Source organism: Eubalaena glacialis, chromosome X, assembly GCF_028564815.1.
Source record: "Eubalaena glacialis isolate mEubGla1 chromosome X, mEubGla1.1.hap2.+ XY, whole genome shotgun sequence".
NCBI classification, from domain to species: domain Eukaryota; kingdom Metazoa; phylum Chordata; class Mammalia; order Artiodactyla; family Balaenidae; genus Eubalaena; species Eubalaena glacialis.
The window spans coordinates 46650323-46676155 of NC_083736.1; the positions used below are offsets into that span (position 1 = coordinate 46650323).

A 25833-nucleotide genomic window follows, 5' to 3' on the forward strand; every position below is an offset into this window, starting at 1 on the left:
ATCTAGGTATTTTTAACGTCTTTGAAAAAAGTTTATTATAATTTTCTCTGCAAGGGTCTCATGCATATTTTGTTAGGTATATTTCTGTGTACTGATAGTTTTTGTTGCTCTCACTAATATTTTTAAATTACATTTTGTAATTCATTGTGAGTGGTATATGGGAATGCTTGTTTCTGATGTATAGTTTTTAGATCCATTCACCTTACTAACCTCTTTCTCTAGATCCAATTGCTTGTTTGTAGATTTTATTGAGTTTTTATATAACATTTATGTAAATCATACTTAAAAGTACATGAATTATACCTGTACAGCTCAGTGAATTATCACAAAGTGGTTTTGGTTTGTTAATGTAATTTGTGAATAACTAATTATTTTTCCCTTTCAGTCCTTATACCTCTGTAAGTTGATATCATTGTGTATAAAGTAAAGTAGAATTCTTTTCTGAAACAATTTCACTTGAGCATCTCTGAGGCCTCATGCTCTAATGAGCTGTGTTTGACACATAAATACTTTAGAAGTCATCAAAGACAGGAAATTACCTTTATTTGGAAATTTTAACAGTACTTAATAAAAGAGCCTACAGGGTGGTAGTATTTCAGTTAATTGACTACTGTCCAGGATTTGGTCTTTAGCATTTGTGAAATGCTAAAATGAAACTTGGTGATGAACAAATACAAATTAACTTACTGAGACTAAGATAGATTCAGAGAGAAAAGCACACACGTCTCACACTAATATTTTCTTGTGGCGAGAACACTCAGGTCCTCTCTCTAGGGTATGTCATTTGGGGTACTTGGGAAGTCAAACTAAGAAAACAGCATGTTACTTATTGTGAGAGCATCGAGTTAAAGCAAAGAAGGTAGAGTATCTCACAAACATGGAGTCTTTTGTGCAGCTCTGGGTTGTTTGAGGAATACATTTAGATGTTCTACCCTGTCTTCATCACACCCCAAGCAGCTTGAGAGACAGCAAGATGTAGTGAAATAATACTGGACTTTGTAGCCAGTAGACAGGGGTTTAAATCCTAGCTTATAGTGTACTGACCTTAGGGGTTTCATTTTTCTCACTGGTGAAATAGAAATCATGACACTGTTCATTTAAAAGAAATATATCCTCTCAAAGTATTTGTTATTTAGTAAATCCAGCAGAATCATGGATTTATATTTGTTTATCCATGCCTATGGGTAGAGAGGAAAGTGCCAATGATCTTTTCCTAATTTGTCAGAATGGTCTTAGAAGTATTAATCTGTTTTTAAATATAGAGATGGCAATTTCAGCTTTACCAGATGTATTAGTTTCCTATTGCTGCTGTAATAAATTGTGGCAAACAGAGATAATAAACACAGATTTATTATCTTGTAGTTCTGGAGGTCAGCAGTCCTAAAATCAAGGTGTTGGCAGGGCCGAGCTCCCTCCAGAGGCTCTAGGGGGAAATCGGTTTCCTTGCTTTTTCTGGCTTCTTAAAGGCTGCCGGCGTTCCCTTGGTTCATGGTCCTTTTCCCTATCTTCAGATCTACCAGTATATCGTCTTCAACTCTCTGACTCTGACCTTCTACTTTCATGATCATATCTCCTTCTCTGACTCTCATCCTCCTGCTTCCTTCTTATAGACTCTTGTAATTACATTGAGCCCACCAGTATAATTTAGGATAATCTCTCCATCTCAAGATCCTTAATCACACATGCAAAGTCCCATTTGCCGTGTAAGGTGACATACTCACAGGATCAGGATGTGGACATCTTGGGAAAGCCATTATTCAGTCTACCACACCAGGTTAATGAATTACCAAATAAGATACTTAATTAGAATTACACATTTCTTTTGTGGGTTATTTTCATAGAAAAAAGCATCAATGTCTAAAGTTGCAGGAGTCTTATAAAATGCCTTTCTTTAAATAATACTTCTAAGGAAAGATATGTATTAACAGAGAATAGAATTAGTTGGTAGCAGTTATGAATATTCATAAGTCTCCATATTGTAAAAGAGAACAAGATTGACATTCTCATTAAAATTCTCAATTTAACATCTTTCAAATTTAGATTATTTGAAATAATTGTGAAGCAAAATGGTTTCCACCCCTCCAAGGCTGTAGGGAGAGAGTACAGAGCCCACATCTCTTTTTGAGTTTCCTTTTGTTGATTGTGAACATTTGCATTTGTAAAGTTAGGCTCTGGAATTTCACTAGCTATTTTTAAAGAAAAAGCAGGTCTGGAGCCCAATTTTGCTTGTAGAAATGGAGAAAGGTCTGAAAAGGATTTTCTGTATTATCAGTGAAATTATATATTTTGTGCCTCGTAAAGTAGTTGTGAAGATTCAGTGTGATCACTTTTACAAAATCCTGACACCTGCTTCAGTGAATGAGAGCAGTTTGAGTCTCTTACACTCTTCTGTACTTTCCATCTTTTGTCTCTTATTAATTTCCTCTGACTTGTTTTAAATTTTCACAAATTATTTTCCTAATCTCCTGATTAAAGCTCTCCCTTGAGTTTTTCATTTGGGGTATTGTATTTTTTTTTAAGTTGATTAGGTTTAATTATGATATACCACTTGTTACAGTTTCCTGTTGCTTGGAAATATCTTTAAGTTTGTTACTTATTTCTTTATCCATGGTAAAATACTGATTTTATGGTTTGTGTTTGCTAATCCCAGTGTTTGAAGTCTTTTCTGTTATCAGCTGATCCTGTTGATTTGCTTCTTTGTCTAATTCAAGGTTCAAGGATCCCAGGGCAAGTCCTATAGTTCAACCTGAGCTACAAAATGACCTGCTTCCCATTCATCCTACCCCGAGATGGTAGTCTTTGGGGTCCCAGCTTATTGTAGGGAGGGTCTCCTGATAGTTTTCCTACTCTGTGTAGTTCTGGGCTTTATCTGTTTCCTTTGCCTTTCAAGGCAACTGAAATATAGAAAGTTAAATTTTGGGGGGATTGCCTCTCAGCTTATATTTACTTCTCTAGGTTCCCCTTTTCCCATGGTGTTGCTCTGATATTTCCATATTTTTATTGCCCTGTCTTTTTGTTGTTTTCAAGTAGTTGTTACTTCTTTTTCACCAAGATTTTTTTTAGTTGTTTTATCATGAGGGTTTGTCCAAACAAGCTGGGGGGCAGAACTAGCAAATTTTCCTAGAACTCTTTCATTTTCTTTTGAGATTAGGTTTAGGCTCAGAACGTCTCATTACCTTTTGGGTTTTTATTTTCTTTATTTTATAGAGGAAAGATTTGTTGGCTGAGGAAATATGTACAACCTAAAAGTAGGGAGTTAAGTTTGATTCGGGGACCTTACTGAGGGAGGAGACAGGGTATATAGGAGTTCTTTGCTGGAAAAAAATGTAGTCGAACATCAAAATATTACTGCTAATCACAAAAATAGACATCTCAAGTTAACGATTTTAGTACTTTTCTATGTATGGGAAGATGCAAGAGTCCGGGCTCAAATTATTCCTTAGATACGCATCTTATAACTGTCTAGGGCCAGTATCCCCAGCACAGAATGCTTCCTGTTTTTCTCCATCGTGAATTCCCTTCAGGGCGCACCATGCGGGAGGGGTGGGGGGCGGCTGCAGTGGCTGCTGACTTGATGGCTGGCAACATTTGTTGTTTACTGGAATGGCAGGCAACACTCCCTTTGCACACATCCAGTGTTCAGAAAAGTAAGGATATTTGCCCAAGGTCCAATAGCAAGTAAGAAGTAACATTGGAATTTTAGCCTTGCGCTGTTCAACCCTGAAGCCTATGCGCTTAACCAATTCAGTGCACTGTAACCTTTGGATTCCAGTGTTTTTTGTTCCTGGATTATGGAACAAATCCATGGAGAGTAAATGACTTGTGTTTTTCTTATCAGGTTTTCATCCCTCAAGGTCAGCGCCCTCTCCGTGGCTCTTGGGAACACAAGCATTTCTATGCCTCTTTCACAAGACCTTTGCCTGGTTCTAAAACATCTAATAAGTAAGAAACCCCCTTCCATCACCCCCCCTGTACCCTTCTGAACTGATTTTAGGGACATGCAGTACCCCAGCTCTAACCACAAACTTTTATTTCCTTTTCAACTGCAGGATTTTCCACATCAAAAGACCAAAATAAATTCCCAGCTGAATTTGGAAAGAGCTAAGGACAAAAGAACCCAGAAAGAAATCCTCTTAGGTGAGCAAAGGAAGGAAAATGAGGTAGGGAGGGACTTGTGAACTTACAGCTTTATTAGATAGTGTTAGGATAGTTTTGGAATTTTGGTTGGTGAATGCCCACAAGGCCCCTTTGCATGGTGGAAAACACAGGAGCTTAAGAGCCAGGCATACTTGAATTGGCTGTCAGTTCCCCTACTTACTAATTCTAAAATATTGAGTAACTCAGTTTCCCTCTCTGACCATCAGTTTCTTCATCTATACATTTGTAATAATAATACCTATCTCTCAAGGTTTCCATGTGAAATATAGTATTTCAGTGAGTGTTTGTGCTTGGTATATGCTTACTAAACAGTTGTAGCAGTTGTTGTCTTTATTGCTGCAACTGTAGGGGCGGGAAAATTTTCCCTTCTTCCTTTATAGGTCCTTTGACTGGTCTAATAATTAAACTGACATAAGACAGATTAACAGGAGAAAAACAAATTTAATTTTGTATGTACAGGAGTCCCACAAAAATGTGAGACTCAAGTGATCAGAGCAGAGAGCTGTTATACCTTGTAGATTAAAAAAGCAATGTATTTGTGAAGAATCGACAAGGCAAAGGGGTTTGGCCTAGAAATAGTAAATAGTAAAGAATTAACAAGGTTTGTTTGTACAGCCTTCTCGGGCCCTAAATTCCCTATCTCTGGTGATAAGGATGCCTTCTACCCTTCTGGTACAGGGAGGATATCTTTCTCTTGAGAAAGTTTTCTCCTGCTTTCAGGGGGACAAAGGAGTGTCAGAGTATTGTTCTTGCACCAGCTGGTTCTCAAGTACCTTTAATTCAAAATAATCAATGTGCCAATATGGCATATTTTGGGGTGACATATTCTAAACCCCTATACCCCTCTCAAACTCTCCATCTGGTGGGTGCCATAAAATCAGGCAAAAGAGAATCTTTCTTTTCCTATTTTCTCTTTGGTTACCTTTTTGTTAGCATGCCCAGTTACTTCTCCCTTCTCTATTGCTTCCCCTTCTTCAGTGCCCTGAAAATGAATCTCTTGCTGTCTCCCTTCTTCCAAATCCTTGCTTTTCTCTCTTAGTTCTACACATTCAACACCTCCTTTGTTCAGGTCATCTTCCCATTTCCACTCAGTTGAATCTCTTTCGTTGTCTCTGCCATTAGCCTCCAAACAAACTAGTCATCCTCACATCACTTTGCTTCTCCAAGTCCCTCTCTCCCTGAGTTGGGAGGCCACCTAAAAATGAGACAAAGCCATGAAGTCCCCAGACCTTAGTTTTCTAACTAATTTTCTTTCTACCTCATTTTGGCAGCTTCATTTCATCAAGTAAAAGTTATATGTGTTTTTTCTGTCTATTCTTTGTTTGCTTATGGATATCTATATCTTTTTTTTTCGCATACTTTGTATTATAAAGGTAGACACATGCTCATCGTGAGGATTTTGGAGAACAACAAAACTTTATAAGGAAGGAAATAAAAATTGTCCATTTCATTACCCAGATATAAATCGTATTAACTAATTGATATATTTCCTTTGAGTATATACAATTTTGTATCCTGCTGTATTAGTTTGCTAGGACTGCCATAACAAAGTACCACAGGCTGGGTATCTTAAATGGCAGAAATTTATTTCCTCAGAATTCTGAGGCCTAGAAGTCTAAGATCAAGGTGTTGACTGGGTTGGTTTCTTCTCAGTCCTCTCTCCTTGGCTCGTAGATGGCTGTCTTTTCCTCCCTGTGTCTTCACATGGTCTTCCCTCTTTGTGTCTCTATGTTCTAACTTCTTCTTATAAGGACACCAGTCATATTGGATAAAGGCCTACCCTAATGATCTCATCTTAACTAAATTACCTCTTTAAAGGTCCTATATCCAGATACAGTCACATTCTGAGGTACTGGAGGTTAGGACTTCAACATGTGAATTTTAAAGGGACACAATTAAACCCATGCTTTCTCCTCTAAAACCTGCTTTCTTTAAAAATTATCTCACATGAGAATCTCCCTTGTCAGTAACAATTTTGGGCAACATTTTTGTTGGCTGCGTAATATCCCATCATAAGCGTATACTGCAATTTATTTAACCATTTCCATGTTTTTGGATATTTTGTGTGTTTCCGTTTTTTCACTAATAAAAATACTTCAATGAATCGTTTTGTACATGAATCTTTATTTGCATATCTGGCCATTTTGTTCGGTAGATTGTTTAAAGAGTAATTACTGGCTCAAAAGGTACGACTATTCTCTGGCTCATAATTACACACTGGAAAGTTGTTTTCTAGAGGTTTTTACCAGTTTACATTCATACCAGCAAGGACAACAGTCAAACATGCACTCATATAAACTGCTTGGTGAGAATGAGAGGAACAGTTAATCTCACATGGTTGTTTCAATTTACAGTTATTGATGACTGATAAGGTAAAATATTTCATGCATTTATTTTTTATATTTCCTTTTTTGTGACTGGTTTACTTATGTTTTTTGCCCATTTATGTTTGAGGATCTATCATTTTAGATGATAAGCTTATGACTAAGAGTAGGATCTATTTCAATGAGGGAAATCTCAGAAAAAGCCAAATTCCGAAGAATATTATGGATCCAGAATCCAAGACCAATTGGTCAGTCTCTTCTGTGGAGAAGACTTGGCATGTGATGACATAGGCTGCAAGAAGGCTTGGCAGGGAAGAATCTAACATATTCCTTTCTCCAGGCAAGTCTGTTGCGGGCACAATACTGCCACTTATAAAAATAATCCTACTGAAGAGAAAGGCTGAGAGTGCATTGGCTGAGAAAAGGCTGAGCTAGATGTCTGTTATATGAGAAAAGCCCCTAGGAGAAAGAGCATAGAGATATGGTTCATAGGACTATGACTCTGCAAAGTTTTTAGAATGTGTGAGACACTGGGAAATTTTTGATGCACAGAAGCCCTACATGTATGATTAGTGTCTAAAAGTCTTTTGTTAGTGTTCAAGGTTGATGCCTCAGAGTACTCTATTAGAGAGAAATCCTGTGAAGGTAATGAATATAAAGGAATTTTTAGTCATGAGGCCGATCTTAATTTGACATCTGAGGATTCACACCTGAGAACTTATTAATTAATATGGCTGTAAAAATGTGGGAAGGCCTTCAGGCAGAACTCGGTTCTCTTTCAACACCAGAAGTTTCATAGGGTGGGGAAACTTTCCCAATGTGAAAGAAATTGCAGTGAATAATCAAGGTTTTTCCACCATATGAAAATGCATAGTGAAGAGAAACCCTATGAGGGTATTAACTGGGAGAGACTTCAGGACAAGCTCAGACATTTTCTTTTGAAATATGAGAGAGTTCCAAGGGAAGAAAAACCTCTATGGTTGCAATGCCTGTGTGGAAGGCTTTTCAGATCTAGCTCAGATCTTATTAAGCCAAAAAAGAATTCATGGTGCAAAGAAAGCTTATACATGTAATGAATGTGGGAAAGGGGCTTTGTTGATATGAGTCCTTATAGAATATCAGAAAATTCATAGTGGAGATGGAAGGAGATCCTTGTTTATCATCTGCAAATTCATAGTGGAGAGAAACTACTAGAATGAATAAGCCCTCAATTAGAGGCTAAGTCTTATCTATCATTAAGTGATTCATAAAGGCAAGACCCTCAATGTATGTAAAAAATATGAGTATGCTTTCCTTAGGATTTAGCCTTATTTGGTATCAGTGAGTTCATAGTGCAGTGAATGTAGAAAGGCCTTCAATTTGAAGTGTAATCTTGCTCAGCATTAGACAGTACAGGAATCTGATTAATGTAATGCTGTGGAAAGGTCTTTGTGAGAAAAATCAGATCTTGGTAAAAATGAAAAAAGGATTCATAATAAAAGTTAATTAAAATACTTTCCATTTATTGCATATAATTATACACCTACCATGTATACTACTACTATAAGAACTTTTACATAGTTTGTTTAATCATTTAATTCTTGGAACAATCGTATAATATAGGAACTCTCATCCTTGTTTTACATGTGAAGAAACCAAGAAAAAGAGATGGAAGAATTTTCCCAAGGTCACACAGCTATCACTGGAAGAGCCAGGGTTTGAATCCTAGACAGTTTAATTATTCTGGGTTTATACTGGCAATGTGTAAATCTTCAGAGATTTGTTAGCCTTTATTCATCATTAAGTGATTCATTCCAGAAATCACAATTCACTCTTCAGTGCAGTGAGTTTTGGTAGCCTTCAGTCAGTTTTGGAATCTGGTAAATACTCCCAGAAACTCCACATTGAGCTCCAGAAAATGGAGTAAAGGTTATAAAGAGTTTATCGCTTTGAATAGGGATCACCTCCAAACTTGAAAGATTTCATTAATAACTGGATTCTCTTCTCAAATGTTCACCATAACCACTTCTCATGGTGTAGGCTCTGAAATTGGCTAGGTCAGTTTCATCATCATGAAATAAGGGAGAATTGTCCAGTTCTAAAAAAGACTGAGGAGGAATGGAGGCCAGACAGATGTGTGTGCTGGAAGCTTCAGGAAAGGTTCCAGATCATTTTAGGAATTATAACCAGAAAAGCCAAAATAAACCGAGAAAATCTAGCTGATAAGAAGTGGAGAAACTAGGGTATATGGAATGATTTTCCTCCCGGTATGGGTATAGACATAGGTTGCTTGTCTGTCACCCAGTATTCAGAGGAACTACTGCTTGAAATTGCCATAGGAATATTCAGTGCCTTAGCATTGACAGATCAGTGTGACTTCCAGAAACCCAAGGTATAAGAACTCTAATACATTGATTTTTATATCCTCTCACTTTAAGAAGGCAGCATGGGGATTTCCCTGGTGGTCCAGTGGTTAAGACTCTGCGCTTCCACTGCAGGGGGCATGGGTTCAATCCCTGGTTGGGGAAATAAGATCCCACATGCCGCGTGGCACGGCCAAAAGAATAAAAAAAAAAAAGAGGCAACATGGTACAGCAGAAAAGTATTTATGTTCTAGAATCAGCTATACCTGGGTTTATTTACCAGCTTAACCACCTTCTAGCTGTGTGACCTTGGTTATATTTAATAAATCTCTCTGAGTCTCATGTTGCTCATTTTTTAGGTCAGAATATTAATACCACAACAAGTTGTAAAGATTCAAGGGATTTTAAGGGTTATAAAGTGTCTAGTGTAGTGCCTGGCACATAGTACACACTTAATGAATGTTTGCTATAATTTTTTTAGTTCTGCCAGGGCCTCAACCCTCTATAATACAGAGCTCCCCGACCCCAGTGTTTTACAGCTGTGTTGAGATATTAATCACTTTAGACCATGAGCTTCTGCTAAGTCATATGGTACCTTTGTGTGAATTGGAATATGGTATCTCTTCCTCAAAACATTTTATTACTACCTGCCAGAAAATTGTCATAATAAATGCAAATATCTATGATGTGCACAGTGTGAATGATACCCTGCAGAATCATGTGATGCAAAGCTTGCACAATCTGCAAATGGTAGGCTAAATAGTGGACCTCCAAAGATGTCTGTCTTAATTCCCAGAACCTGAATATGAACCTGATATGTTACTTGAAATGGTAAAAGGTTAAGGATTTTGAGATATGGAGATTGTCCTAGATGATTAGGGTGGGCCCAGTATAATCACAAGGCTCTTTGTAAGAGATAGGCAAGAGGGTCAGAGTTATAGAGAGAAGATATGTGGGCAGAAGCAGGGGTCAGAGAGGAAAGAAGATGCTAAGCTGATGGCTTTGATGATGAAGAAAGGGACCATGAGCCAAAAAATGTAGACTCTCTAGAAGCTAGAAAAAGCAAGGAAATGGATTCTCCCCTAGAGCTTCCAGAAGGAATGCAACCTTGTGAACCCATTTTAGACTTTCGACTTCTAGAACTGTAAAAGAATAAACTTATGTTGCTTTAAGCCACTAAGTTTGTGGTAATTTGTAGTGACAATAGGAAACTAATACACTGTACAGGCAGCCCAATTTGCCTGGAGCTTCCAGGCCAGTTACTTCTGGCAATGAACAGTCTTGTCCAGTATAGCCCCATGTCTATACCTATGTTATCATTTTGTATATGTGTTATGGTCTTAAGATTTGGAAACAGTGCTCCAATAGATTGTTGTTCCATTTGAGAAAGGAGTTTTTCTCTTCTGTACTTTCCCAGGGGTTCTGGATGCAGAAGGAATGAGGATAAGTTGATCCATTGTTTCTCCAAGTGTGATATGCCTGGTAGCTCAGGTGCAGCACTTTGCTTGTTATCATATTTCTGATCCTTAGAGAGGAATATTTTCTGAATCAATTGAGATGAAATTGAAGTATAAATCAGAATACCAATATATGGGGTTTTGTCTCTTCGGATGACAAGATGTCTCTTCAATGGGTAGTGCTGGATGTATACAGACAGAATTTACCTCCTGATGCCAATTTTTGCTACAACATACTGTTGCAGAGTGTTTGGGAGATACTCTGCCATTAGTTATGTTAATTGTCCCATGTTAATTCTCTTAGATCAACTCCAGTAATTACTGAGGCACTCCATTGTGACAGCCTACATTCCAGGATAAGAAATAAATTTTATATCTTGTGCCAATTCCAATTGATTGAAATCGGTTTTCATAATATGCTAGCTTGACAATGATTCTGAGGTGCAAGGGGACAATTCTATGGTAGATTACTGATGTCTGCCATAGATAGGAGATTGGCATCAGGCTGGCCTCATATATTACATCCTTATGATGATTCTTTTATTTATTCAGAAACATTTGTTAAGCATCTTCTTTATACCAGGCACTGTGATATATATTTTGAATAGAGAGATGAAAAAGATATGTTCCTGGTCCTAGAGAAGCTGATATTAGTAGAAGAGACACATAAACAAATCTACACAGCAAAATATCACAGATGCTTGATAAAAGTCTATATAGAATACATTAGAGACACAGAGGAGGACATAGTTAATTCTGTTGGGTGGGAGAGCGTTCCAGAAAGAAATTAATGCTTAAGTCCTGAAAGGTGTGTAGATGTTGTCAGTTTTAACTGTTGGGGCTGAGAAATAGAAGAGAGTCATTCCAAGCGGTGGTGGTATGAGCAAAGACACATTATATGAAATAATTCAATGTTTTCAGTATATTTATGGTATATTCAAGATGGTTAGTATACTTGAAACATAGAAAGTGAGAAGGTATTTAATGAGAAGAAGATAGTGGCCAGATGATTGAGAGCCTTGAATGCTATACTAAGAACAGTGGGGAGATATTGGGATTTTAGTCAAGGGATTAACGGGATCAGTTTTGCATTTTAGAAATATCCAGTGGATGAGTTTTTTTTAATTAATTTTTATTAGAGTATAGTTGCTTTACAATGCTGTGTCCATTTCTACTGTACAGCAAAATGAATCAGCCACACACATACATATATCCCCTCTTTTTTGGATTTCCTTCCCATTTAGGTCACCACAGTGCATTAAGTAGAGTTCCCTGTGCTATACAGTATGTCCTCATCAGTTGTCTGGTGGATGAGATTTTGATGAATAGACTGGAGAAGACAGAACTGGGTACAGGGAGACCAGTTCAGAGGCTATTACAAAAGAGGAGAGACGTTGAAGCCTGAGTTAAGGCAGTGGGAATGAAATTAGAATACATGTACGTGAAAAATTAAGAACTCAGTGGCTGACTGGAGGATATAGGGAGGCCGATGAGAGGAAAGAATCTAGGATGATCTTCAGTTTTCCTTCTGCCTTGGGTGGTTGAAATGTAAAAGCCATTCCATGAGCTGGAGAACTCAGAATAAGGAACAGGTTTGAGGGGAAAAAATGATGAGTTCAATTTTGAACAGTCAAAGTCTGAAGCACCTTTGGAATGCCCAAGAGGAAGTATCCAGTAAGCAGTCAGGAATTTATTCTGCTGTGAAGCAAGTGGGGTTACAGATAGATTTGGAGGTCATCAAGCGTAGAAGTGGTGGTTTTAATTAAGGTATGAATGAGCTTGCCCCAGGAGAGCGTGTGGAGTGAGAAAAGGTGGGGGTGGGGCAGAATCTCAGAAATACAGGCATTTGGGAGTGGGGATGGGGGCAAAAAAGCTAAGAATGAGCAGCAGGAAAGGTAGGAGGGGAACCAGGGGAAATACTACTTTCTTGTTGTGCCCTCTTGTGGCAGTCTGAGTTTCTTTCCCAGAATAAACTTCCCTTCTCCTGTCTTCAGTCTCCCCTGTCTCTGACTATCTTGGACCCATAATTTCCAATTCTACTCTACCTGTGAGACTGGGGCTACCAGGTCCTCTGGTGGTCACTTCTCAAGTGTAAAACTCCCCTTTCACTATTGCTACAATTTAAGAACAATTTGGAACACCCACTTCCGTAAGTTGCAAAAGAATAAAAGGCAAACATTCATGTAGTGAATGAAGTGAAGGGGCCCTTCACTTTCTACATTTATATGCTCCTCACCTCTTGATCTATTCTGTTGGCCATATTAATTTCAGTAAATCCCAGTTCTCATCATATCCCTTTCCTTTATAATTAACTAGCTCCCTTTATAATGAAAGTATATTCTATTTTGTATTTTTATTATAGTAAGTATAATATTTAGATACAATATATTCTATATTATAATAAGGCCTATATATGGCTTAAAAATATATAGTCATAACAAAAAATAGCAGTATTTAGCTTCACCTCCCCACACTCACCAGGCTCAAATGCCTGAAGTAACCAACTTTGAAATGTGTTAGCTATTTATTTTGATTTTTATCTCAATAATTCTAAACAATACAGCTATACTATTATTTCTTGAGTTACTTATTTCAGGTATTAGCTGTTGACTTCCCATTGTGGTAGATGAAGATTAAACTTTCACTTTTCCTCTCCTACTTCCCTTCTCCATCCTTTTAATATAGTTATAGCATACATTTTTAATGATAATGTTTACATTATTGTGTGTGCATTGTTCACTAAAGAGACCAATAGTGAATTGTGATTACATTTTTCTTGTACACATTTTTATCAATTCTAGATTTAATAATTGCTTTTCACCTGCATTTTTTATATATTACTATCTTTTCCATCTAATCTGTATGTCTGTTGTTTTGTTTTTGTTTTTGTTTGGGTTTTTGCAACATGCTCAAGTAAGTTAGGTTATCCAGAAAATTTATTTTCTGGAAATCCCCTTTCTAGAGCTTTCTGTCCTGTTCCAATCTGGACTATTTCCACCCCCAACTCCTGGAAACTTTTAGAATTTCTACTTTATCACTGATATTCTGAAATTTCATGGTGATGTGTGGATATTTGTGTATCTATTGTACTGGACACTTGGTAGACTCTTTCAGTGTGTATGTTCTTGTGCTTAAGCTCTGGAAAATTTTATTGCAAGCTCCATAAGGACGGAGATTTTTATCTAATTTATTTCTGTGTCCGCAGTGCCTAGAATAATGCCTGATACATGATGGGCACTTATTATTTGTTGAATGAATGAATTATTATTTACATTTAAAATAATATGAATAAAATAATGCCAGTAAACCCACCAGCCAGGACAAGAAATAGAACATTAGCCATACCTTAGTGCCCCCCCTCCCATGTGCCCTTCTCCAATCACCCCTCCCGTCTACCTCCATCTAGAGATAACACTTCTCCCTGACTCTTGTATTAACAATCCCCTTGGTTTTCTTATAGTTTTATCACCTTATATGTATGTCCCTAAACAATATATTGTTAATTTTTAAAAAATTGAAAAGCACACATCTAATTGCATGAGAAAAGGGTAGTATTGCCCCTGTTAGATAATGTGTCCTAGGAAAACATAGGTTCTGAGTCAAAGACTGACTTCAGCGTCCCTGAGAATTTAGTAAAGCCATTTCTGGGAAAATTAGTGATTGAGATCATGAAGTTTTGTGTAAAGTTCTTTGCCTGTCTGGCTTTAATTTTTCTATTGTAGATAATTTTTTCTTTCTATCTGTAAGCTTGTAAGATGTTTTCTTTATTCTTTGAGTTCAGGAATTTGATCAGGGTATGCCTAAGTATGTTTTATAATGTAAGCTTCATGAAGGCAGGGATTTTTGTCTGTTTTGTTCACTGATATATCTCAAGGGCCTTAGAACAGTGCCAGACCGTAACAGGTCCTTATTAAATGTATTGATTAGATTAACATATAGCACCATAAAGTAATGAATGGATAGGTGAATGGATAAATGAATTAGTCAATGAATCAATCTTGTCTGGAATTCAGAGGGATCATATGGTAGTTCCATTTTTAGTTTTTTGAAGAGCTTCCATACTGTTTTCCATAGTGGCAATTTACATCCCCACCAACAGTGTACAAGGGTTCTGTTTTCTCCACATCGTTGCCAGCATTTGTTATTTGTAGACTTTTTGATGATAGCCATTCTGACAGGTGTGAGGTGATATCTCATTGTGGTTTTTTTAAAAATTGAGGTAGAGTTGCTGTACAATATATGTTTCAGATGTACAATATGCTAATTCACAATTTTTAAAGGTTATATTCCATTTATAGTTATTATAAAATATTGGCTATATTCCCTGTGTTGTACAGTATATCCTTGTAGCTTATTCACTTTATACCTAGTAGTTTCTGCCTCTTAAACGCCTACCTCTGTCTCACCCCTCCCCCTTTCCCTCTCCCCACCGGTAACCACTAATTTGTTCTCTATATCTGTGAGTCTGTTTCTTTTTTGCTATATTCACAAGTTTGTTTTATCTTTCAGATTCCACGTATAAGTGATATCATAGAGTATTTATCTTTCTCTGTCTAACTTATTTCACTTAGCATAATACCCTCCAAGTCCATCCATGTTGCTGCAAATGGCAAAATTTCATTATTTTTTTATGGCTGAGCAGTGTTTCATTGAATATATATGTCACATCTTCTTTATCCATTCATCTGTTGATGAACACTTAGGTTGCTTCCATATCTTGGTAATTGTAAATAGTACTGCTAATGGATTAGCAGTATTGACCTTGTTGTATTTGGGTCAGTACCACTAGAACACCCAGCTATGTGCAAGTATGAAAAGTGTTCCTATGCAAAAGAGGTCACATGTGAAGTCCAGTTCTCACACTGCTTTATTTCCAGAGAACAGTTGGCATTTCTGTACAACACAAATTGTCCTAGGGTAAAAACTGAAAATTCCAATATTTGGGCCTAGTTACCTTGGACACAAATTGTACTCTGAAATGGTGTTATTTCACTAATAAGCAGACAAGCACAGTATTTAAGTTTGTATGCAAGGGCTCAAAAGCTAGCACAAAGCTAGCTAGCAAAAAGAAAAAAAAAGAAATAGCTAAAATGACTGTTAGAGTATAAATTTCCAGAAAACTTGTTAACAAGAACATCCTATCAGACTAAATTCTAGTTTTTTATTAAAAGAGTTTTTTACCCCTTAAGAAATGGTTCACTGATGTATAATCTGTCTTTCTCTAGTAAGGCTTCCGTACATCTGGATGAATATCTAACTCCTTTCTAGTATTTCACATAAAGGTTTGCCACCCTATCCCATGAAAGAGTTCTAAGCAATCTTAAGTGCTAATCAAAAACAAACTCCACCTAGAAACCTGTTTGTGTTAAAAGACGGATAAAGCCAGTAAAGAGAATTTACATGATTTCAGTGGTCTACATCGTGTGGGAATTGTAAGGGATCAATAAATAACACTTGTCTTCCCTGCCTAGGTTCAAAACCAATTAAAATATAAATGTAGGAATCAGATAGATGGAGATCAAAACATCATCTTCATTACTAATAAAGCTGGTTGGAGAAGATGGTTTTAGTGTGGAGTTCCAATTAGTGTGGACCCCAGAATTAGGCAGATTTACCCAGACAACTGCAAAACCACAAGACTCCAGGCCAAAGTAGGCCCCTTATTGTATGGCAGGGAGCCAGTCAGAATGCATGTTCACTATAGGCACACAGATTCCTGAAAGGGAAGCAGAGAGCAAGGGCCCAAGCCAAGCCTACTCAGATATTTCTCCTAAACATACTAGTCATATAACTCATTTCTTTTCCCATGGACAGAAAAGCAGGAGTGTTAGTCTAGTTGAAGTTCTTCCACATGGAAACATGAGAAGTAAAGATTAAGCATTCCATCTAACATAGCTCAGTGATATCTTCAGTATTGCCATTTGCTTGAACCTGTCTATCCTCTTCAGTACCAAAAATATCACAATTTTGCTTTTAGCTTCACAAAAAAACTGTTGGGATATTTTAGGAAGACTTAAGTATAGTGCACATAACTGCATAGTTTCATATTAAAGTCATATCAATGGAATATTTAAAAACTTCATCTGAATGCAGTAACAAAACATGAAGAAATGCTTCTTAAAGGCAAATGTACCAAAAGGAATCCATTTACAACTAGCTAAAGTGGGAACACAAAATATTGTAACTTTTGAGCATGGTCTGTTCCTCTACTTACTAAAGCTCTGAAATGAAGCTTCAAGTAAGAAATTTCCCTACTATATCTGCATTCATGTAATACCCACATATTGGGAAAGTATTTGGTATGGGGGCAGGAGAGAAGAGAAGGGAAGGGAAAAAAGAGAGAGAAAATGAGAAAGATTGCAGGGGATGGGCACCATGTGTAAAATTGTGGATGATAGCTGTGTATTTGATGCAGAGATGGGGAGGGTATTGAGTGACAGTGGGATAGTGGGGGGTGATGTGAGCAAGGTATGTGTGATCATGGTGGCAATGGGGACGGTGTGAATAATAGTGGAGGATGGTATGAAATCACTGAAAATGAAGTCAGGGGCAATGTGAATGATAGTGACAGGACAAGATCAGAAAGTATGTGATAATGATAGGGATGCAGTGTATGTCATACTGTGGAAGATGAGAATTGTGCATATGTATGGTTGTGTGAAAGAGTAGGGAGGGAGAGAAAATAGTGAGAAAGGACACGATGTTAATGAGACACTGGGATGCTTGTGTGTTTGAAAATGTGGATGGGGCATTTCAAGCAATAATAGGAGGACGTAGACAGTGGGTGGAATGGGGAAAATGTAGTGTGATGGTAGAAGATAGGTACATGGTGGAAGTGATAGGGTTAGTGTGTTTGTATGTTTGAGTGTGTGATGCTGGGGGCAATAAGAAGTGTATCAATTAGTGGGGGGCAGATAGGTACAGTGAGCATGCATGACAATGGGGAATGGTAATACTTACGATAACTTAGAGCATGGAAATCATGAGTGTCTGAGTGGAGTTGTTGAATAAAGTGTGTGATAGGTAAATGCAGTTTCTGAGTGTCAGTGAGGAATGGCAAAAGAATGTGTGAGAATGGAGGTGATGTGGTTATTGATTGTGAGTGTGTATGATATGGAGATGGCATGAGCATGTGGGAAAGGAATTTTGGAGGATGATGGAGGTTTTATAGTGGGGATGTGGACTGTATGTATGTTAGTGGGTATGGATAGGCACTGTGTGATAGTGTAGGGATTGAGTAATGGTAGATGTGACTGAGTGATGGAGATGGTGTGTGTGATAATGGAGGTTGATTAGAGGTACTTGTATTTGACAGTGGGTGTCATGGTACTGTATGGACACTTGTGTGTATGATAGTACAGGATAGGATAATGTATGTGCAGAAATGGGAGTAATAAAGACAGTGTGTGGGTTAGTGTGATAGTTTGGAGAATTGGGACAGTGTGTGGAGATCATAAATCATAGTCATTATCATATAAGTCATAGAGGGAATCATGTATGAATGAGATAGTGTATTAAAGATTCTGTGTGTGTGTTTGTCAGAGAGAGAGAGAGAGAGATTTCATGTTTTGTGATAGGCATTTGGAATTGCATTTGGATATGAGTAACAGAGATCTGAAAAGTAAGTTGCTTAAAATGACTAGGGGATATCTTTATCTTACTAAAACAAATCCAGTGGTATAAAGCCCAGGACTTCCATGATTTCATCAGTGTCTCAGGTACCACATATTTTTTTGTTGTTATTCCATGATCTTTAGCATGTGGCTCCCATCATGGTTGCAGGATGGCTGCTGCAACTCTAGCCATCATTTATATGTTCCAGGTAGGAAGATGAGGAAGAGGAGAGGGCAAAATACCTTGTCAGTAGAATTCATCTCCTTTATACAGAGCTTTCCCCCAAATCCTACCCAACAATTTCCATCTACATCCAGTGGACAGAACTGTGACACATGACCACCACTGTCTGCAAGGGTGTCTGGGAAATATGTTTACAATTGGGAACATTATCACCCATAATAAAAATCAAGGTTTATTTAGTAAGAAAAAGGGATGTTGGGTAGGATATAGCCAGTAGAGAAAGAGGTTGAAGATATGGGAGAGAGGGTATAATTAATAGATTAAAATCCCAGAGGTGAGAGACACAGTATTCAGGGTACAGGAACACTATATGATTGGCACAGTTTGAGTTGCTGGGGATATCATAGTAGGCAAAAATAAACATGTTTTCTCTGCCCTCATGGAACTTACTGTCGTGTGAAGAAGACAGACATTAATCACAGACCAAATTTTTGTGAAGTTGACACTGCTGTGGAGGGGAAGTACGGGGTTTTGTGAGTAGGTTTAAAGAGGATTTGATCTACTCAGGGAGGTGAAAGACGGAGGAAGTGATGATTGAGCTGAGACTTGAAGGCAGATTCAGAGTTAACTGGATGAAGGATGGATGGATGGTTGGGATGGGGGAAAGTGTTCCCAAAAGAGGAAACAGCATAAACAAGGGCATTTATGTGCTGTTTGTTTTTAAATTTTTATTTTTATTTAATTTAGAATATTTGCTATTGTTATGTCTTCAAGTTCACTAATCTTTCCTAGTTAATTCCATCCAGTGTATTTTTTCTTTCAATTATTCTGCTTTTTATCACTAAGCCTGTGATTTGCACCTTATTAAATATATCTCATTTCTCTACTTAACATGACCATTCTTTTTTCTAGCCTTTTGGACATATGGAACATAGTTATAATAACTTTTTTAATGTGCTTATCTGCTAAATATAGCATCTGTGTAAGTTCTGGGTCAGTTTGGATTGATTGACTTTTTCTTTCCTCCTCACGATGGGTCCCATTTTTCTGGTTCTTTGTATGCCTGAGTTTTTTTTTTTTTTTAATTGCATGCCAGGCATTATGAACTTTACTTTTTGGTAAAATTTTGGTATAAAGGTTTACCTTTTGGTGCTATTATTGTATTATTATACATCTTCTTGAGCTTTATTATGAGAGAAGCAGTTACTTGGAAGCAGTTAAATCTTTTTCAGGCCTTGCTTTTAAGATTTATTAGGCAGGACCGCAGCATTGTTCTGCTAAATGATCCCAGCCTACTGAGGCAAGCCCACCTGAATACCCCATGCCTCAGGAATTGAGTTTTTCTGCTCTGGATGGTGGGAACAGGCATGATCCCCAGACGTGTCTGAGCTTCTGACACTGGTTCCCTCTAACACTTTCAGGTGGTTCTTTTCCCAGCCTTGGATAATTTCTTTATATGCATTCACTAATCAGTACTCTCCTGAATATTTTATGGCAATCCTTCAAAGGTCTCTGGAGTTCTCCCTAAGTGCAGCGCTCTCCTTTTTGGTATTCTGTTCTCTGAACTCTAGCCACCTTGGTCTTCCTGGTCTCATCTCTGTCACCTAAACTGAGTGAATCCTCTGGACTTTGACTGCATTCTCCCTCATTGCACTACAAACTGGAAACTCCCCCAAGTTTTAAAGGTTCACCTCATTTTCCCTCATCTCTCAGGGATCACTGGTTTTCATTCCCAGATGTCCAGTGTCTTGAAAACAATTATTTCACATTTTTTGTCCTCCCTTTTTTTAGTATTTTTGTCAGGTTGGAGGGTAAATCGAGTCTCCAGCTTGCCTCTTAGGAAGCTATATGGTGGAGACTTGTTTAAGAATTCTTTCCTTTCTTTTCTTTCCATTTTCGTTTCCATTTCCTTTTTCTCTTCTTCTTTACTCTTCCTCTCCTCTCCTTTGAGCTGGTTGGTTTCCTCACTATTGCCAAGTATCAGATATAAGTGATAGCTGTACTTCAAAAATTTGTGTTATCAGATGAGGAGAAAGAGCCTGAAAAAGAACAAGAAATTTATTCAAAATCAAGGATTTGAGGAAGATTTTGGATCACGGGGAATGTGACCACATATTCCAAGGATAGCTCTTCATGACTCTGAGTTTAAGAAACTTCTGAGTGTAAAGACAGGTTAAAGAGACAGATTAACCTCCCTTCAAAGGATAGATGTTTAAGCCTTAGGATAGATACTCACAGAATTGGCTCCCAGCCAGGGAGCTTCCAATACTATAGTAAGTATTAGAGTAACTGTGCTCTAATCTTAGACACTGTCCTACATTAGGATGAATCTATACATAGGACAGACAGCCCATGATGTGGGTCACATGATCATAGCTTCAGTCCAACTTCAGAGATCATAAGTCACCAAGAAGGTCATTATGGTGAGAAAACATGTGCAAAGAGTATTGAAGAGCCTTTAACCAGGCTTCAGATCTTGTTAACATCAGAAAATTCATCAGCAGAGATAAACCCTATGTATGTAGTGATCATGGATGATCTTTCAACCAGAGTTCAAGTTACTCAACATCGCTAATCATCAGAGAAATGCAAATCAAAACCACAGTGAGGTATCACCTTACACCTGACAGAATGGCTATCATCAGAAAGAACACAAATAACAAATGTTGGCAAGGATGTGGAGGAGAAGGAACCCTCTACACTGTTGGTGGGAATGTAAATTGGTGCAGCCACTATGGAAAACAGTATGGAGGCTCCTCAAAAAACTAAAAATAGAACTACCATGTGATCCAGCAATTCTACTCCTGGGTATATATTCGAAAAAAACCAAAAACACTAATTCAAAAAGATATGTGCACCCCAGTGTTCATAGCAACATTATTTACAATAGTCAAGACAAGGAAGCAACCTAAGTGTTCATCAACAGATGAATGCATAAAGAAGATGTGGTATATAAATACAATGGAATATTAACCATAAAAACAAATGAAAGTCTGCCATTTGCAACAACATGGATGGACCTAGAAGGTATTATGCTTATTGAAATGTCAGACAGAGAAAGACAAATACTGTATGTTATCACTTATATGTGGAATCTAAAAAATAGAACAAATGAATGAATATAACAAAACAGAAACAGACTCCCAGATACAGAGAACAAGCTAGTGGTTACCAGTGGGGAGAGGGAAGGAGGGAGGGGTAGGGGATTAAGAGGTATGAACTACCATGTATAAAATAAATAAACCACAAGGATATATTCTACAGCACAGGGAAATATAGCCATTATTTTATAATAACTTTAAATGAATATAATCTATAAAAATATTGAACCACTATGTTGTATACCTTAAACTAATATAATATTGTAAATCAACTATACTTCAGTATAAAAAAAAAGTTATTAAGTGTAGTTGAATACATGGTGAAGAGAAGCCATAGAAATGCACTCAACGTAGAGAGGTCTTTAGGAGCAAGTCAAACCTTAGTAATCATCAAATTCCAATCTGGAGGGAAACTGTTGACTCTCCAAAATGTGATAAAATACTCCCCTCTCTTCTTATCTCATGCAGATTCCCCCAATCTCTATAAGTGGTTCTTTGGATCCCTCTTCACATGGCTTTGGCAAGGGAGTCGCATGCCCTTCCCTTCCTCAAGGGAGGGAAAGACACTCTTTCCCAAGCCAAGGACTCACAACACTGTAAATTGTTCTCTAATTCTTTCTAGTCTCTAAGTACATTTGGGCTGAGAAGGAATGGAATAAGTATCAGTAGCATGAGTAGTCTGCCACCCCTGCCTAAGCCCTATTGGATTGTGTTCAGGACTCCTTGGTGGCTCTCTTTAGAATATGGGGATACTTGGCATTTTTTTTTTTTTTTTTAGCTATGTGGCTTTAACCAAAATTCTGAGGCAACTGTAAAAGTCCCAGTGAATATCCTGCTGAATTTGTATTGTGTTTTCTTACTTTATACTTCATGGTTCGGTCATGAAAATCATCAAAATAATTCAGATTTTTATCATTTCCCACTTAGAGCATAGTCTTGAAAGGTAAGTTACTGAGAAAGTATTTTTAGGTCCTAAATACACATTTCCAAATTAATTTCCAGAAAAATGAATATTTATTTGGCTTTTGGATTGGGAAGGACATCTGTAGCATTAAAAATATAGAGGAAATGACAATGGAAAAGAAAGTAATGGTTTACATTTTTTCCTAGATCAAGAATTCATAAACAAAATTAAGAGGCAAGCCACAAACTAAAAAATAAATTGCAGCAAATGAGCTAGATATAAGGTTAATAATCTTAATATTTAAAGAACTCTCACAGCAGAAGTACAAATGTCTAATAAACACTGAAAGTGTGTTCCACTTCATTAATCATGAAAGAAATACAATTTAAATCAATTAAATATCATTTTGTCTATCAAACTGGAAAATATTTTTCAAGCAAACACTCAACACTATCAGAGGTACATGTGACCTCTTCTACATTACTAGTATTGATCAAAATCTTTCTGGAAAGCATTTTGGTATTATTGAATAGCAACCTTAAAATAGTTCATACACCTTTGACCTAGTAATTCCATTTCTAATAATATACCATGAGAAAATAATTTGAAATACGCACCGAAGTTTGTGGGGAAAAAAATCACCACAATGATAATTTAATGAACAAAAATAAATAGAAATAATACTTTTGTTAATTAGTCATAGGTAAATTTATATCATTGGATATTGCATAGTTATTATAAAGGAAGTTTGCAAAGGCTTTTTAATGTCATGGAAAATGTTATGTCAAAATAATTGTGATGTAACATCATGTACTAAAAAACAGTCTCAGGTGGAATATATCATTTACCATTGTGCATGTGCGTGTGTGTGTACAGTGTTGGAGTTGGTATGGTATCCCAGTGCTTTTCAGATTATCCTTGTTTCATAAAATGAAATCAGGAAATGCCGTAAAGCTGAAGTATGTGATGACTTGTCTAAGCCCAGCTCCCTGTTATAGTTGTCGTTAAAGCTTTGTGATTCTCAAATTAGGTGGTTTAGAAGTTTTATATTGATGCTGAACATTAAAAGATACATATGGAGCTAAATCATATCCCAGGTATATGAGAACATTCAGATATACCTCTGGATTTGCCAATACAAATGATAGAGGGCCTGTGTGTCACAAGATACCAAGAGCCCTTATGGCAAGATCATCTGGTAAAATATCAAATATCCTCAAACTTTGTGGAAGTTCTACTTGCAGGCTTCTTCCTCTTGTCTCTTCTGGTAACCTTCTGCTTATTAATGGAATATTAATTGCTAGGTGGTGGGAGCGAGGAATTAACTGGAAGGGAAATGTGGAGTATGAAGGAAGGTGTAACCTATTTAAGTTTATAAAAAAATCATTTGATGTAACCTCGAGATGTCAGTTTGGCTGGTCCCGTGATACAAATTGGCATGAAAAACTCAGTAAGGTTTCTTAAAATTGTGTGAGTGTGACTGGGCTCAGTTTGTTTACATTAGACTGAGATCCATTAGTCCTTGAAAGCAGGTAATATGTGTGTTTTTGCTCATCATTATTTCCCCAGCACTTACCACAATACATAGCACCTCTTAAGCATACAGTACTTTAAAATTTCTTTCTACATTCTTACACATATGTAAATGAAAGAGATGAAATCAAGTTACCTCCATTCCAGAAAACGTGGAAGAGGGATTTAAGAATTCCATAATGCTCATTTTGAGGCACCATAATGTTTTATGTTTGGGCCTCAATGAACAGTATCTTTGTAAGAGTTTTAAGAATCATATTTTGAATGATTAGTCTATCATTCACTTAGAAAGGGGTGTTATAATAGCATGATATGATTTTGGTTTTATTATTCCTTCTTGCACATCTATTAAATTATGATTTGTATATTATTCTGTTTACATGATGCAGTGAACTTTTAATCTAGAATGTTTTGCCTTAAAGTACTATGTCTAATATTAATACATCTTCTTTTGTTTATTAATTGTGTGCCATAACTTAATTCATCCTTTTATTTTATCCTTGCTATATGTTTATGGTTGAAATATTTCTATTGTGAATTGCATGTAGTTGTTTAATAATGGAAAAATGTATTGCATAAATTTCCTTTGATTAAAGCATCCCAGAATATCTATAGTTGTAGTTTTGATTTCCTCTTTGAAGGAAAGCTTCATTTATTCCCTCTCTGATGCTTTTCCTGTCTTTATGTAGTTCTACACTTCTGCCCTATATCATTTTCCTTGTGCCTGAAAAATCTTTTGACACTTCTTGCAGGGCAGATCTACTGGTGATGAATTCCTTCAGTCTTTGTTTGTCTGAGAAAGTCTTTATATCTCCTTCACTTTTAAAGGATACTTTTGCTAGACATAGAAATCTAGGTCACTGGATTTTATTCTTTTAACATTTTAAATATTTCACTCCACCCTCTTCTTGCATGCATGGTTTCTGATGAAGTCTTCTGTAATTCTTATCCTTGTTCTGATATAAGTATACTTAGAATTTTTTTTCCTCTGTCTTCTTTCAATATTTTTTCTTTGTTTTTGGTTTTCTGCAGTTAGAATATGATGTTCCTCAGTGTAAATTTTTTAGTATTTACCTGCTTGGTGTTCTCTGAGTTTCTTGGACCTGTGATTTGTTGTCTTCATTAATTTTGGAAAAGTCTTAGCCATTATTATTTGCAATATTCTTCTGTTCCACTCTCTCTCTTTTCTCCTTCTAGTGTTCCAGTTATGACATAGTTGTATCCTTTGAAATTGTCTCACAATTCTTGAATGTTCTGTTCTGTTTTTTTATTCTTCTTTCTATTTATATCAGTTTGGGAAGTATCTCTTGCCCTGTCTTCAAGTTCACAAATTCTTTCCTCAGCTGTGTCCAGTCTACTAATGAGCCCATCAAATGCAGTCTTTATTTCTGCCATGAGATTTTTTTATTTCTAGCATTTCCTTTTGATTCTTTCTTAGGATTTCCATCTCTCTGCTTACATTACCCATCTGTTCTTGCATGTTGTTTGCTTTTTTTCATTAGAGCCTTTAACATAGTAATTATAGTATGTTAAATTCCCTAATAATTCCAATAGCTCTGTCATATTTGAGTCTGATGCTTGCTTTGTCTCTTCAGACTTTTTCTTCCTGCCTTTTGGTGTGCCTTGTAATTTTTTGTTGAAAGCTGGACAGGTAATAGGAACTGAGAGAGAGAGAGGCCTCTATTGTGAAGATTTATGTTAATCTTGCTAGGAGTTGGGCTTTAAAATTTACTTTAGCAGCAGGTGGCAGAGGCTTCATATTCCTCTAGCGTCCTTGATATTGTCTCCTCTCTTGACTTTGGGCTTCCTTAGAAAGTCTCTGTCTTGCAGCTCATTCAGCTGTAATCCACTATAATATAGTGGAGCCCTGTTGGTATGGTGGTATGGTGTGGGGGAAAGGGAGTGTTTTGTAATATTCCAATTAAATTTCAGTGTTTTAGTGGGCCTGTGACCCTTACAAGTACTTCTTCTTGTATAGTCCCCACACCTCCACCCACACAACTCCCCCTCTGCCACACACACACCTTAGGTGAGACAAGAAAGCTAGAGGGGGGCTGGAGTGAGAAAAATAATGTCCTACCTTCATGGCTCTGGGACAGGGCTCTGGTAGTCCTTCCTCCTGGAAAGTAGGACGTTGTTATGGATAAGGCTCTGGGCATATTTCACAGGGATAGTCACAAAGACTCTTACCCTCCTCCTGCTGGGTCTGCCAAGGTG

At 37.1% G+C, this 25833-nt stretch overlaps 1 protein-coding gene across 2 annotated transcripts in view; it reads left to right on the forward strand.

The window, feature by feature from the left end:
• MAGED1 (MAGE family member D1) overlaps positions 1-25833 on the forward strand; it is a 70351-nt gene that overhangs the window by 28740 nt on the left and 15778 nt on the right. The window contains exon 1 of one of the 2 annotated variants that reach the window (XM_061178534.1): positions 4059-4137. The exons of the other annotated variant lie outside the window; for it this stretch is intronic. The gene's annotated coding sequence lies outside the window, so the exon portion shown is untranslated. Of the gene's footprint in view, positions 1-4058; positions 4138-25833 lie in introns of those variants that run through there. 2 annotated transcript variants of the gene reach the window in all.